The 15894-nt window shown below is 41.9% G+C and overlaps 1 long non-coding RNA gene across 1 annotated transcript; it reads right to left on the bottom strand.

The window, feature by feature from the left end:
* Window positions 1-242: 242 nt before the first annotated feature.
* Window positions 243-9888, bottom strand: LOC119493190. The gene is made up of 3 exons (XR_005207925.1): window positions 9878-9888; window positions 718-721; window positions 243-451 (listed from the first exon to the last, which is right to left on the bottom strand). It is a non-coding gene; the product is annotated as an uncharacterized LOC119493190 (long non-coding RNA).
* Between the last annotated feature and the right edge of the window lie 6006 nt (window positions 9889-15894).

Here is a 15894-nt window from a genome sequence, read left to right as displayed (position 1 = left end):
TGTCAACTGTAATTAACCATTCGCCATCAGTCACACTGTAGATTAACCACTGCCGTTACAAGCACACACTGCAAATCAAACACTGCATGAGTGACCATTACTCAGCACTTGGAAAAACTTCATAACTTCCATATATGTCTACCTGACCAACCACAAGCACATGCAGAATATTGTTTGGGCTAATTTTTCCTCCATGAGTGAATCCTCTTCTCGAAAAATAAAGGATCTCTGCATCTCTGGACCTCGCTGCTGCATGGCGCTGTTGTGTGTGTGTGTCAAACTCCGACAGAGAGCTGAGGACAGAAGCAGTCGCATTTGGCGCTTGGCAGGAGTTCATTTTGTACCCTGCAGGCATCGTACGGTACCTTCGGTACTTTAGAAAACAAGTACCGTCTCGTTTTTAGAATTTTGGCATCGACTTGGTACCGAAGTATCGGTTCTCGTGACATCCCTAGAGCAGACGTATGCATACGGACGTATGCGTACGGACGTATGCGTACGGACGTATGCGTACGGACGTATGTGCACGGACAACCCGAAAACATAGTGCCTCTGGCCACGCCTGTCTTCGGCGCGGAGGAATAAAAAAGGTAGAATGGTCACCAGGAAGTGGCAGAAGCTATTGTTGTCTGGTAGCAAAGTCCGTAAATACACATTAATTGTACAAAATATACCTAGACTTTTACCATCAAGGCAATTATGTACCACCTTCCTGACCTGTCTCTAGCTTACAATCACTCTCAATCGTCCCTTGAGAAGAAGACGCCGCTCCTTAGGCACAAAGCAGAATGCAGAGCTGACGCTGGCTAATACAACCACAGAATAAAATTGCAGAAATGTTACATTATGTATACAGTTTGATCATTTGGAGATTTTTTTTTTTTCAAAGAAACTCCTCAAGTCATAAACAACTTTCAGTGGGTACAATGAGACCAGCCCATTTCTGAGTTTCTAAATGCAGCACTGCAAAATTGTTCCACTCCTTTCATCACAAGGTCAAGTACTTTGAGTGCAAACAATGGCTACAGCCTCACAGCAAACTCATAAAGTAGCGCTGCGCACAGATTCTCTCTCTTTGTACTTCGTTATGGCGGAGTGTGTGTTTGTATGTGTGTGTGTGTGAGAGAGAGAGAGAGACTGTGCTCTTTGTGTCTGTATCTTTGTGTCTCTCTCTATCCTTTTAAGACATTGATTTCTCCTTACGACGGACAGAAGGCTCTAAAAGGGGACAAAGATGGAGTGATGAATGGCTGCTGTCCTCAAGAGGGATGCTTGTTTTCTCGTCTCTCTTTGATGAGGTCACAGACAAGACACTGGGTCACAGGTCATGGAGCCGTATAGATTGACATCAAAAAAACACAAAAAAAACTCACTTTACTCTGCTCTGTAGGTCTCCAGCTGCAATTACCTATAAATTGTTGCCACTAACCATGTCAACCTTCACATAAACTCTAATTTACTCACATACACGGTCACAGTATATACACACATCTACACACAGAGGCAGGCAAACGCACATACTGTACGCATGCACGTACACAGAAGCAGCTTATAAGGAAGGAAAAAGTTGGCATCGAGCGGAGTTCCACAACACAATGTACCGTCTGACTGTGCATACTGTTGTATACTGTATATCCTAGAAATCCCCACATATCAGTGTGTGTGTATGTGTTTGTGTGTGTGCATCCAGGGGTCAGAGGTCAGTGAGTGAGGGGCTGGGGAATGCTCATGGAGCACACAACCAAATTCCAGCTAAACAAAGCTCTATCTGTGTTTTCTACAACAAGGAGGCTTTGGGACATACTGAAAGGTGAAAACATTGGCCTCTCTCTGGATGACTGCATGTCGGATGCATGTTCCTCTCTCCGGTCCTCTTTCTTTTAGGGCGCTTTCACAATCCGTAGTCTGTTTGGCTAGTCCGAATCAGAGCGAAATTAATACTTTTACTTTGTTTTCTAATATAATCTGGTTCGGTTTCACAGTGCACAGATTAAAACAGATCAAAGTTTCACTTGGAAACGGTCCGAGACCACCTCTCGCAAGTGGTCTCTGACTGGTTGTTTTGGTCGGCACCAGAGTACGGTTACTGCGTTCACAACTGCCCAAACGAACCGCACCAGAGTTCAATTAAAACGGACTATATGTTGGCTTGTGAAAGCGCCCTTAGAAATGTTTATTGGCATACAGTTGTTCCAAAAACACAGTTGTTTCCTCTTCTCGTTCACTGGGGAGAAATATTTAATTTGAATTCTTTTTTTTTATGCATCGACCTTTTCCCATTTTCCTTCCACCTCAGTCTATGCGTCTGCCTCATTGCAAGCTTGTTAGTATTAGGGCAGTAGGGTGTTTATGAGCTGTCTGTGTGTGCATGCATTCGTGTAAGCATGTGTGTGTGTGCGGTGTGTTTGTGTGTGAAGTGTTTGGGTACATATGTGTGTGTGTGTGTGTGTGTGTGTGTGTGTGTGTGGCCTTGCTGTGGAACGCAGAGGTCAAGAGGAGCTGACCTCCCCTGAGGCCTGAATCTGGTGAGAAGGGGGAGGAGAGAGGTGAGACCCTTAGACACACAGACGCACAAACAAACACATTCATACACACTCAAGCTTTAAAGGAGGTTTTTTTTTCTACAACTTGGGTTGTATTTTTGCAGTTTAGGCCATTGTTTCTATTGGTTGTGATGTTTTACTGAGGATAATTAGTGTAGATACAAAGTCACTGTATACCTGCAGCTACACTAGAGCAGCAGTCAGACATGTTTCCGTTGTTAAAGCATAGATGTATTTAATTTTAACTTCCTAAAATGATTACCCATGCTGCTCATTAAGCTTGATCATCTTTGTTCTGAAATGAGTTTTTCAAATAATAGTTATAGATGATGAATTGTTATCCAACCTGTTGCTTGCCCTATAGTGAACATGGTTTTAAAGCTGTGTCAAGAGGTTGCACTACATCTCCAGATCTTAGCAATCAAATAGAAAAATGTAAACATTATCATAACTGATAGGACCCAAAGATGTCACAAGAACAGATACCTCGGTACCATGTCAAAGCCAAAATTCTGAAAACGTGACGGTGCTCGATTTTCTACAGTACCGCAGGTACCGTCAGGGCTTGAGACCGTCAACCTGGGAACAACAGAATATGTGTGTGGGACGCAGTGAACTCACTATCACACCCTATTTATTTCGCTGATAATGCTACATTGTGAACAACAAAGCAGTATTGAAATCAGCAGGACGAGAGCTAGTTAACGTTAGCTGTTAGCAGCTGGTGGGCAACTAACGTCATTCATTATGATGCATTTAAGCTCTATTCAGTAAAAATGAGTGTTGCATGAAGGTAAATTATAACGTTATCATGATGTGTTCAAATGTAATCTTGTAAAATGAACTTTTTGGCATGAAACTTGAATAAATAAAGTTGTTTTTGAAGGAGATGTTTTCAATGCAAAATAGATATTAGAGAGAGAATTATGACCTGTTTAACTTTCTAACATTAGCTAAAAGTGTTACTGTTTTGTTTTGTTTTTTACCATGGTATCAAATTGGGTATCGAGAATTGTGGAAATTCACTGACATTGGTATCGACTACTAAATCGTGTCATCCCTAATAGGACCAAAGGCCAGACTACTAAACTAAGACAAAAACAACCCTCCAAATACATAGAATCATGCAGCACAAACAGACATGTTATGCAGGCACACACACACACACACACACGCACACGCACACACACACACACACACACACACACACACACACACACACACACACACAAGCACATTCACACCTGCTCTCCCCTTCTTCTCCCTGTTATTGAACTGCTTTTATTCTCTTGGCCTTACATTTTTTTCTGCCCCCTCTGCTCCCCTACACTCTTGTCTTTCAGACTAAACAAATGTAACTTGGCTGGGAAAGCGCTCCGAATCCAGATGCTGTCTCTCTCTCACTCCCTCATCCTTCACTACCCGTCCTGCACACCCACCACCCCTTCGCTGACCTTTGCCCCGCCACCCTCCCACCCTCTCTGGCAGACTAGGAGTGCTGCAGCACCTCTCCCCTCTCTCATTCAACAACACTCATTCATCCCCCCTCCCCGCCATGAAAGTTGAGGGTTGCTCTTCTTCTCTGGTCAATACACTCTTCTCTTTTAGGGGCTGGCCATTGCTTAACCACTGCACATTTAGATAACTCTGTTGTCCTCACTTTTACAAAACCTCTGGAAAAGAAAGCAGGACAATGGATGAGGGAGTGACCTAAGCTAAGAGGGACCCTGTCAGGCTGGCACACCTCTCCTGTCCTTCTGCGTTTTATCACTTCAATGAAATACTTGAGAATTCAGAGAGGCTATTGTGTGTTTTTAAAATGTCAGATTATGACCCGAGTATATCATTTTGGATCGCATACCGACAAATCACGCTAGACGGAGTCCGGAAAGTCCACAAATACATACAGTACTGCACACACATGCAGGATTAGTGATGACAGGGCCCACCATGAGGGTACATGTGAGGGATCTAGCGTTCGTTTCTAACTGGGAAGTGTGGCTTTTCAAACAGGAGTGGGCCCACCACAGGACAGAGAGAGAGAGAGAGACACACACACAGACAGACAGACAGAGAGAGAGAACTTTTAAGCCCTGTGGTTATATTTCCCTGGAGCCTACCCCAGCTTTACAACTCCATTAACTGCTCTAGTGCAGATTTTAGCCCGCTTCGGCCCAGATTTGTTCTGAAATAAATCAGAAATGGGGGAAAGGAAAGTCCAAAATGTGGGTCCCTGAGCACCTTTGGTATAATTCCTTCCACCGGCCAAGTTGAGGGAGCCAAATATTAGTACGACTACACGTCCCTCTCCCCACAGCCAAAGCAGGGCCACCCCGAGACGCAGGACTGCCCGACTGACCTTCCCTTTTAAGACCTTAACTTCTTCCTCTTCACCCACTCCTTGAATTTAGCACCAGCAGCTTGTGTGTATGGTTTCTGTGTGTTCTGCATGTGTGTGTGTGTGTGTGTGTGTGTGCGTAGGGGTCTCCAGTGATTCCCTGAACCCCGCAGCCAGTCTCATTTCAGCGCTTTTCTAAACATCACCTCTCAAAGCTCATTCCCGAATAAAAGACAACATGGAAAGAAAAACAGGACAGCAGCAGAAAAAGGAGGAAATGTTATTTAAAAGGTACCAGACCGCAGCATTTTCCACTGATATTATATACTCCCTGCCCAATCCAAAATATATACGGGCCGCAGGCCAAGAATGTAAAAATAAAACACATAGACTCAACATCTGGAGCAAACTGAACAAAACCCTCATTTAATCTGCCCTGAATACGGCATTCTACCGTTCTACCTCTGGCCTGTCTCACACACTGACACACACACACTCACTCATAGCCATGCACATACACACACACTCGTTGTCACATGTGCACACCGACTGTCCACGGGCCTGTAGACACGCAGAAATATGGGGCTTAAAACAGCTTTTATATGCACAAAGACAAGCCACCCACAGAAAGCTGAAACAGCTGATCATCATTCAACACAGTTTCATAAAAAACACACTTCGATCATAATTCGTCTGAATATTTAGAGGCATTTAGAAAAGAGAGGATGAGAGAGAGGGGAAGTTTAAACCCACCTGTTTTTATTAGGGCTGGGATGATTTACTTATCACCCGATTCAATACTTGGGTGTCCATTCGATATGTATTGAGAAGTATTGTGATTCAATATTACGATTTATTGCGATTTTTGTTAACTTTTTAAACACTAGACCATGGGAAAAAGTTGAATCATACACTTCTAGGGACTTTTACTTTAGTTTATATCTAAATTGATACAATAAAAATGTTTGATTTTCAGAATGTATGTAGAGAAATGCCCTGAAGTCAAATATATCAGTCATTGTCAAGAATTACAGAGCAATGTGTTTTTATAGCACCACAACTATTCAGAAATGTAGCTATTTCAAGGTATGAATATGGGACATTTACTTGGAAATATTTATAAATTTACACAGTAAAAATGCTTGATTTTGTGTCTGTATGTAGTCAGAGATGCCCTGAAGTCAAATACGTCTATCAGTCATTGTCAGGAATTATTTATTAACTTTTTCCAGCAACCCAAAAATTAAGAATAAAGACATTTCCCTCACAATTTGGTGTAATTTTCTTTTTAATTTATAAGGGATATTTAACATTTTTATAATTCTGGTGAATATGATCCAATCAATCTTATTTTTATATATGTATTTTGTATATACCCTTTGTTAACACCTTATTTTGGAAAACAGATGTAGTCACACGTGTATACTCCTGCTAACTCCACCAAGTCCGTCGCTAGCTCTTACCGTCAGCTCTGTTCTCTTTATACATCCATGATCAGCTCCATCGGGGCCATTTGAATGCATTTAACATAAATGTCAGTATATGGGTGCTCTGCAGTTGCAGCGTCGGCCAATTTGACAACAGAGATGAGAGTGACGGGTGGCTTGACCGCACTTTACCGCAATATGATAACATTTCTTGTCCATGACAGAGTTAGCATGCAGCTTTAGTCATGATGTCTAGCTCTGCTTTTCCTGCAATGTGTGAAACCCAAAGTGTTTCCATACTTTACTGTATATGTAGTGTTTACCACTCTGGGTTTAATATGTGAGGCTGCAGGTCGTATCACCGCGGACCTTCCGTCGTTTTCTACTTTCTCGCTTCAGCTTTGTTTTTCTTGAAATGGATATGACATCACGTTAGTCAGACTACAACAATAAAAGCGCTAACTTCCTTCTACCTCCTCATAGACTCAAATGAAGCAATTATATCGATTTGGGCTTTAAAAAAATCGATTACAAAATTGTAAAAAGAATTCTGCAATACAAAGGTGAAACCCACCCCTGGGTTTTATGCACACTAGACACCAAGATTTGAATGAGTTCGGAAAAAGTTATATAAATATGTTGTTTCTACTCTTGGCTGAGGTGAAACAATAGCAAATCCATAAACAGACAATACAACAAAGGCTGATGGAAACGGATTTTTCAAGTAAACAACAACTCCTTCTATTATTTCCATCAGTGGCATCAGTGTATGGCTGCAACCCAGCGTCATATTCCCCTGCTCCAACAGAAAGATGATACAAATAAAATAAAAATAGTGGCAGAGCAGACAAATTAATTCATGAAAATAACATAAATGCCATATTAGATGGAAAGCGGCAATGAAATGCCCCGACGTACCAGAGGTACAGAAGAGCTTCTGGTGCTCTTTTAATTATGTGCCCTTGTTACACCCTCTTGAGAATATAACAGCACTGGTTCGTAGATTTTTTTGGAAATTCGCTTAAAATTTAAACAACATTTGGTTGGAAACATAACCAGAGAGAAAGGAGAGGAAAAAGCACGAGAGAGGAAGGAGAAACGGAGTGCATGTGTGTTCGACTGTGCTTATTTTTCTTTACTTATAAGGATCAAATGTCCTCACAGGGATATTTTGCCACTCCTTATTAATTTGGGGTTAGGATTTCAGTTTAGTGTTAAGATAAAGATTAGTTTAGGGTTTGCTTTTATGGAGTGAATGCAGTCAGTAAAGTCATTCTTAAGTGTATTTTATATGTGTGTGTCTGTACGTGTGTGGGTCAGCGTCCTCTCAGGAGTTCCTGCTGCCGGCCGACCTGGCAGTAGCTGGCTAAGAGCTGAAGAGCGGGCTAAGAGCTGTGTAAGTTGTGGGTTTGATTCCTGCCCAGGCCAGGTGGAGGGTGCCAGGCACAGCAAACCACTGGGTACTGCACCTCTGCCAAGACCATGTACCACTCTCATAAAATACATTAACCTCTTCAGCTCCACGGACCTTTCACTGGCACCATCCACTTTACAAATGCATCTTGTGCAGCGGAGCTTTAGTAAAACCCACAGAAGCTCATTTTATATTCTAGTCAAGTTTAAAAAAGTTTCCAAAGATACCAGATAAGTCAAACACTGTCGGGGGTATAAAATGATGCAACAGAAAAAGAACATTTCCATGCAGCTGTAAAATATATTTAAGCTCACGATAGGTTGTGCTGTGTTGTGATTATATTACAGCTATGGGGCGTTGTTCGGCCCAACTCGATGGTCATCAATATGGCAATGTGAAAGTAATAGACGCATTACAATTTAAATAGTTTTTTATTAATAAATAATAATGGCTCTCCTGTCTGCACATACCGAGGCGGTATGACCGGAGAGGGCAGCCCTAGATAAGATATTAAATTGTTTCAACCTTTGATTACAGACCTGGATGAGTGGTAACGCTTGGTATATCTGTTTTTCCTTTTTGCCCATACACAGAACAGCAAACAGAGTAAAGGTAGAATAATGACAGTGATCCTACTATTCATGTCGAACTCCACAAATGCACACACAAACATTAAAGTACACACAGGGAGAACAAGAGAGACGATAGCGAGAGAGCCCGAGAGTCTGCTCACACAGATAGAACTGTCAAGCTTCGTCAGGTTTACAAGCACCAAGAGGTGTGTGCGTATGTGCATATGAATGTGTGTGTGTGTGTGTGTACGTGTGTGTGTGTGTGTGTGTTGTCTCTGTGAGCATCTGATAACCTATAACCTGTAAACTCAATCCAGCTCTGCAGTGACAGCAGAACACAGAAGCACATCAAAACCAGACCTCAATGACAGCTGTTTTTATCCATCGCAGGCCTCCTATCAATCACACACACACTAGTTATAGAGATTGATATTTAGTAACTATGAGTCGCATTTAACTCAACCCTGATTCATCAAACCTGAAATAATACATTTCTTTACTGACAGTCGTTCTGTTCTGATCAGTGGTCATGCGGGGCCTTTGCGGTGCACAGCTCTGTGTGCGCACACACTTTCGGTTACACCGCCTTCCTTTTAGATGAGCAGAGCACCATCTGTGAGTGGACGGCATGTACTGTATCACATTTTTCTGATCTATCTAAGCGCTTAGGGACTTATAAATGTTTCATCGGTTGCACAACAATGATTGATGCATGTTTTCAACTCCTTTGTAAATGAACAACGTTCAGGAATGCTTTTTGTTTTACATGATTTGTGAAAGTTGTGTAAAACCTCTGAGCAATTAAGCAACACCATGTTCGCTCCAATAAAGGAGTAAATCTTTTAATCTGTTATGGAGGAGTAGCAAAGGTTTGCTTTAGAGCTGCATTTCCATTAATAATTCATATTTAGTAGGGGTGTAAACCACAACGTTTCATACAATATTATATTGATTCTTTGAACAACGATACGATATTTGTTCATATCAAAGTCTGCCAAGATACGATTTCGATTCAATTCAATTCAGGGGCCTACGATGATATGAAATTATATCATATGTCCAAGTTATATTTATATAAACTCACAAAAATAACAACTAAAATATGATTTGACGATTTCATTACTGGACTTCTACAGACATACATGAAAAACAATTTCAAACATTTTTTTAATTAAATAATAACAGGACCAGAAATTGTGACGCAGATGTGCCATGGGAGTTTTAAAAAAAAAACATATCTTAGAGTAGAGGAGCTATGATGATGGTTGTTACATTTCTTGAATACAGCTATATTTTCTGTTGTATGCACGCAACTGAGCAGGGGCAAAGAATTAAAAAAATCCTTGATCCTTCTTTTGATTTCGGCGGTCGAGATCGGACGACAATTTCAATCGAGTTCTGATTTAGAATGGAAATCGTGACACCCCGAGTTTGTACCCACTTCATGTAATTAAACTCTAATTAATCTTTTGTCAATTCTTACTTTGAACAAATCTGTCATGTTTAGGTTTCCTTCGTATCATCCGGCCTTTCTTCACAACAAGTAAATGAAAAAAACACAATCAGTGCAGAGATTGAAATACAGTATATTACTGCATAATTCACAAGTAGTGTCCCACGGGTCGAGCTTATAACTAACACTCTGCTAGGCCTTTAAAAGACTCTCTGTCTTTCTGCTCCATACCCTGCTGCTGCTTTAAATCTCTTCCTACATATCTATTTCAAGTTAGATAGATCTTCACCATCTCTCTCTCTATCTCTCTCTCCGTCTCTCTCTCCTGTCCACCCCTCCTCCTCTTCCTCCTCCTCCGGCTTCAGTTAATTCATGAACAGCATCATGATTGAATATTAATAATTCACATCAGCTCTCCCTGATGACTCATTACAACCCTTCAAATGGAGCGGGAGGGAGACGGGCATACACAGATGAAAATATATGAAAGCACACACACACACACACACACACACACACACACACACACACACACACACAGATATATAAACTAAAGGTATAATCCAAACAGAAGTTTTTACTAACTTCCATTTAAAAGTCTGATATTGAATCCCAGACAAACATGACCACACACATGCATTCACACATAATAATTGCTTATTTGAACTAGCTAAGGTTGGGGTGTTGGTGTGAGGGCCGTGGCACGGTGAAGCGGAGAGAAACGCAAAGCTGACTGGAGCAGAATTATTAAAGGGCCTTTTTGACAGTTTAACAAAAAGTGGAAGAGTAGTGCATAAAATGTAACCTTCCCATTCAGAGCCAAAACAAAAACATAGAAATCGACTTCATTGTATCCGCGTGTCTGTGGGATTGGGTGCAGGCTTGTATGTGTGCATGTAATGTATGAGGATGACATCTTGAGAGTGTCAAGGTAAACTTAGTGAGTATTGGTCACTGAATGACAAGCATGTTATTAAGCCAATTATTAAATATGCAAGGAGAATATTCACATTAAATCAAGCGACCTTCAAGACCTTGCGAAGTTGTCATTGCAGTGACTGAAGAGGACTCAATAGAAAAACGTAAGACTCGTTTGGGTAATGATTCTTTTCTAACAATTTTTCTCTTTGAGTGGAGGGAAAAATGAATGTGTGTGTGTGTTTGTGTAACAACATACATCACATAATGACAACAATCAGATTTTACCTTTACTTTCCTCTAATAAAAAAAAACTAATTTTACAGGCTCCCAAAAAAACTAAAGAAGCTCCGCAGAGGAGGCCATGCTTTGAATCACTCACACAAAAACACCCTCACACTGTTGCACAACCATTTAGCCCCATTAGTGGAAAGCAGAGTTGAACACCTTGCAGACTGCGAGGTGTGTGTCGATCGATGGAGGTTAAACCCAGGGTTCAAATATAAACAGCAGGATAAGTCACAATCAATAGCTCCTATCCCCTGGCAACTGGTCAATACTTCCACACCCCGACCCGGTCAAAGGAGAGAGAGAAAGAGAGAGACACACACAGTGAGTCTCTATGTGCCTGTTTTGCGATAAGGATGTTAATTAATATATACACAGTCACACACACACACACACATTGCCTTGAGTTGATAACCTGTTAGCAGAGCTGTGGTAACTCAATAGACAGCCGCTCTGATGAAAAAAAAAAAAACACAACGGTTCCTATTGATTTTTCTTGCCGTGCCAGAATACCTTACACTGCTTACTCACTTTAACAAACGTCTACTGTCAACCACAATACAAACGAATATGACTCACACGCATACACGTGTATAGGCCTACGTCAAGGGTTACTCTATCAAGGCAATTCCTGCTTATGATGTGAATCCCTGGCTGCGGTTGAAAAGTCAAAAAATGACATCCTAATGTTTTCTCCTAACCACTTTTCCTTGACCTCGAAGGAGAACGTCATGAGGTCAAGGAAAGATGTGAAGGAGAGTTCATATTAGGAAAAGACAACCACGGTGTTAAGAGAATCCGACTGCTCTTACACTAGGCTCCGGGTCTGCTGTGGTGAAACTACAATGTGACGAAGATGGACTACAAAAGGCGCTGCTTCCCCCCCACCGTGGGTTCTTAAATATCTCCTTCAGTGACAGGCTGCTTCACCCGTGGTGTCTGAACGAGAGATACTGCAGTCCTTCTGCTGCTGTAATACTTTATATCAACATGTACGTGGACAACCAGTGAAAAATATCACTTCATTACCAAGGTTGGAATTGAAATTAAAAAAAGGAATAGTCTATAGGCTACCACAAAAATTGCATATGATAAATCATTTTTTTTTGCGTTACGGAGAAGGAGTAGAACCATTAAATGTATATTTCTTCCTACTCCCTTTCGGACGTAATATTTATTAATGTTGAGTTTTTGTTTGCTATATGTTTACTGTTCATTATATTTGTTATTCTTGTTTTGTTTTTTACTTATTTGTGATTTGTTCGACATGAATAAATAGAAATAAAGTGAAACGAAATCACTGTTGACTCATATTTATCAACAAGAATCCCAATTGACTGTATGAAAATATTGTGCAAGATAGGCATATCGTTTGTTTTCATGAACGGCTGAATGGTGTGTCGCTTTAAAAGTTACGGCCGCAAGGAATTGTGGGGCGGCAATATCTCCTTTCCATTCGCAAAGGATGGTCCAGTGTATCCTATGCTAAAGGAGATAAGAATGGTAAGCATTGAAGCATCTTTCCTCAGCATTTAGAGAATCCGAAAAGTCCTCATCATGGCTGCTACTTAGGTACCTCTGGATCATTTCACTCTGTTAGGAACCTTCTTAAGCAAACAAGATTTTTCGACCCCGCCATGTTACAGAAAGTATTTCTTATTTGCTGTACGCATTCCTTGTCCTTCTACCTTTATATTGCTTTTTCAAGCCAGAAACCACACCTCTACAGTAGCGGACCCAAAGTGCAAGGCAAAGAATATTATTCCTTGTGTAAGCGTGCACGTGTTGATGCTGTGTGTGTGTGTGTCCGTCTCAGTGTTAAGCCGTAGAGGAGATGGACTCCATATGCAGAGTGTTTTCACAGCCCTGAAGGAAATCATGACCATAGCAGAAAACCCACCAGCTATTTCACTAAGGTCTCATTTGTCTGTGTCTTTGTGTGCGTGCATCTTGGGCGAGGGCACGGTGAGTGTGTGTGTGCGTGTGTGTGGGCATGTGTGCGTTATTTGTGTAAGCCTGTGTGTGTTCCTCATGTGATTTTTTTTTTTGTTTCTGCACTGGCACGCACAGCGTATCACACCCACCTCTCTGCGACCAGCACAAAATAAAAATATACCTTACTTCCCGTTTGCACGCAAGTCCAAGGGTTGGGATGTGTGTGCAAGGCAAGCATGTGTGCGTGTGTGTGTTTGTGTATATGCTTCCAAGGGTGATGAGTGGGCGTTGGCAGTGTGTCTTTGGCGTGTAACTGCTCAAAATAAGGGCTCTCAACTCCAGAATAAAGGCCATTATGAGGGCATAAATGTGGCCACACACACACTTAACAATTATTAATCTGTGTTCATATATTTTTAAGGCTAAATTCAATTAGCGATGAAGATGTGAATTAGGGTTTCATCTGAGTCTGAGACTAAGATGACATATTAACTATTGGGCTATTAAAACACCCATCAATCAGACTGGGAAAGGGAGGAAGAAGACGTTGATGAGAGAAGGTGATCACTTGTTTCAGAGTCGCTCACCTTCCTTTTGTTCTTTGCACAACTTTGTCCCAGCTATCGGAAGCAGGCATCGTGGGAGAGCGTCCTCGTTCGGTTCTCAGTCTCGCCTCGGCGTAGAAAACGCAATCCACCGCCATTCCCACCTAGACACGAGACCAGAGGAGATTGGTTGATTGTTTCTAAAGCGGGCTTTATCACTGCAATAAAGTTGGGAGCCGGGAGTTATCAGTGATGGCGGGGCCAGCTAATACAGCTCAGCCTGAGCCAGGCTAATCATTTACAGCAGCGATCTAAGCAGGGCACACGGCTCTATTAGCCCACTAGCATCATAAGCCTGATTAGCGAGCGCTTCCTCGTTTGTCGCCTGTCTGTCTGTTTGCTTGTCTGTCTGACGGTGGACAATGAGGCTTTGGGAGAAGAAGGTTTCTGAGGGATGCATAGATTGTGAGACAGCAGCCAAGAAGAGAGAGTGGATGAAGTGCAAGGACGAGACATGAAGAGATGGGGCAGCGGGCCAGTGTTGGGACATTCATGATTAAGGGTGCAGGTCCGTTGGGGTACAATGAGTTTAAAAAGTGTACAGATGTGGAGGACAGGTGTGAGATATGAACTTGTCGGAGTGCCAGAAGGAAAAAAAAAAAAACAGGCATCAGTGATTACCTAAAGAGCCATAGACTCAGGAGACAGCCGGTCTTTATGATAGAATCAATAACCATTCATGGCCGGCTGCTCTGGAACCAGCGTTTTTTCCTCTAACGCACACAGATCAATACAGGTGATTATCAGAGTTAACCCCTCACTCTCTGACTCTGATCTTTAGTCTCCGGACAGCGAGACGTGTAGCTCGATATCTTTAGATAACGAGCTGAAGATTAAAACACATACGGCCGGGCGAAGTATCGACATTACAGCCAAAAGATGTTGGATACTGTACTCATAAAGTGTAGAATAACAGAATCAAATTGAAAATACTTTTTCCCACTGACACACCAAGTCACACAATGACTCTCACTAAAATTGATTTCAGTTCTGTTCTCCTGCACTTTTTATTATCTTCTTTCGAAACGTTAATAATCCAGCACACTGCCAATGGCAGCACAGAAAGTAATGAAATGAGTAATTCCTCGGCATTTTTTAGGACCTCTGCAACATTTGTGTGTGGTATTGTGTGTTTTGTATGATGATGCCCTTCTTGCCCTTGGTTGACTCGATGTCTAAGGTCAACCCCTCTCTCTCATTAGTCCTGACCCTCCGCAACCTCCTCTCATCTCCGGTGACTTACGGGTCAAACCAAACACACTAATTATGGAGAAATGGAGGTGCAGAGCGTTAATGTTTGTGAGCCGCAGAGAGGCAAACAATAATTAGAGCCGGGGTAAACAGTAGGCTGTGACACTGTGTCATAATTCAGCCTTTCTCACCTAATATTTACCATAATGCACGATGCTACGAGAGGCCCTCTATAAGGCAGCAGAAACTCTGGATGCTTTGGCTACCTAACAACAGGTGGGCGGGGGTGTGAAACTGTCTTTATTGACACATTAAAATGCTTGCACACAAACAGACACGTGCACGAAACAAGCCGCTGCACTGTCAGACTTCTAATTCCCCGTGCAAACTGTCTGCCCTGTGTCTGCCTTATGGACATTTATACGTGTCCAACAGCGCACATCAGAAAACATCTGATTCTCTTTATCACCACTGCTTCTATTTCACACTGATCCAAAATAGACATACTTGGAGAAACACAAACAGATGCACACAAGCGCACACACATACACACACAATCTACCTCTGATCCAAAATACCTCCAGAACAAACAGAAAACAATTCCAGGCATTTTTTTTTTCTCTCTCTCAGCGAGAGCTCAGCCGCCAGCCAATAACACCAGGCAGAATGGGTTACATGGCAGAATGGAGTGAAAGTAATAGCAATGGGCCTAACCTAATATTACAACCACACTGAGTGCATGTGTGTGTGTGCACAAATATGTACATTCATGCCTGTTCAATATGCTTCTTAAACCCCCGATGGCATATCATTGAGTGACATGCGGAGAAACAGAAATATGAGGAGAAAAATAATAGAGAATGACAGAAGTTTTGCAATTCAAAGCCACTCGAAAACAATGTATATTCTGACACAGTATGGTGCCGCTAAACAAAAGCGTATGGTTGGCAGCAGAGAGAGGAAAAAAGAGAGGTAAGGAGAGAGAGAGGAAGACAGAGAGGGGCTAAGATAACGAACCATTAAACTTGGCACTGCTGTCCAAAATCCTGAGGAGAGAGAGATAGAGCATCTTTAAACACTGTCATTTGACTTTGAACAAAGTGACTTTTGAAGTGAAAGAAGCCGTTTCCCCCTTTTTCCTTTTTTCCTTTTTTCCCTTCCCTCCACATTTTAATGCTCCCTGCTCTATCATGTAAATCCCCATTCAAAT

This window comes from Sebastes umbrosus, chromosome 1 (genome assembly GCF_015220745.1).
Source record: "Sebastes umbrosus isolate fSebUmb1 chromosome 1, fSebUmb1.pri, whole genome shotgun sequence".
Classification (NCBI taxonomy): Eukaryota; Metazoa; Chordata; class Actinopteri; order Perciformes; family Sebastidae; genus Sebastes; species Sebastes umbrosus.
This window is presented reverse-complemented; position numbering and strand designations above follow the sequence as displayed.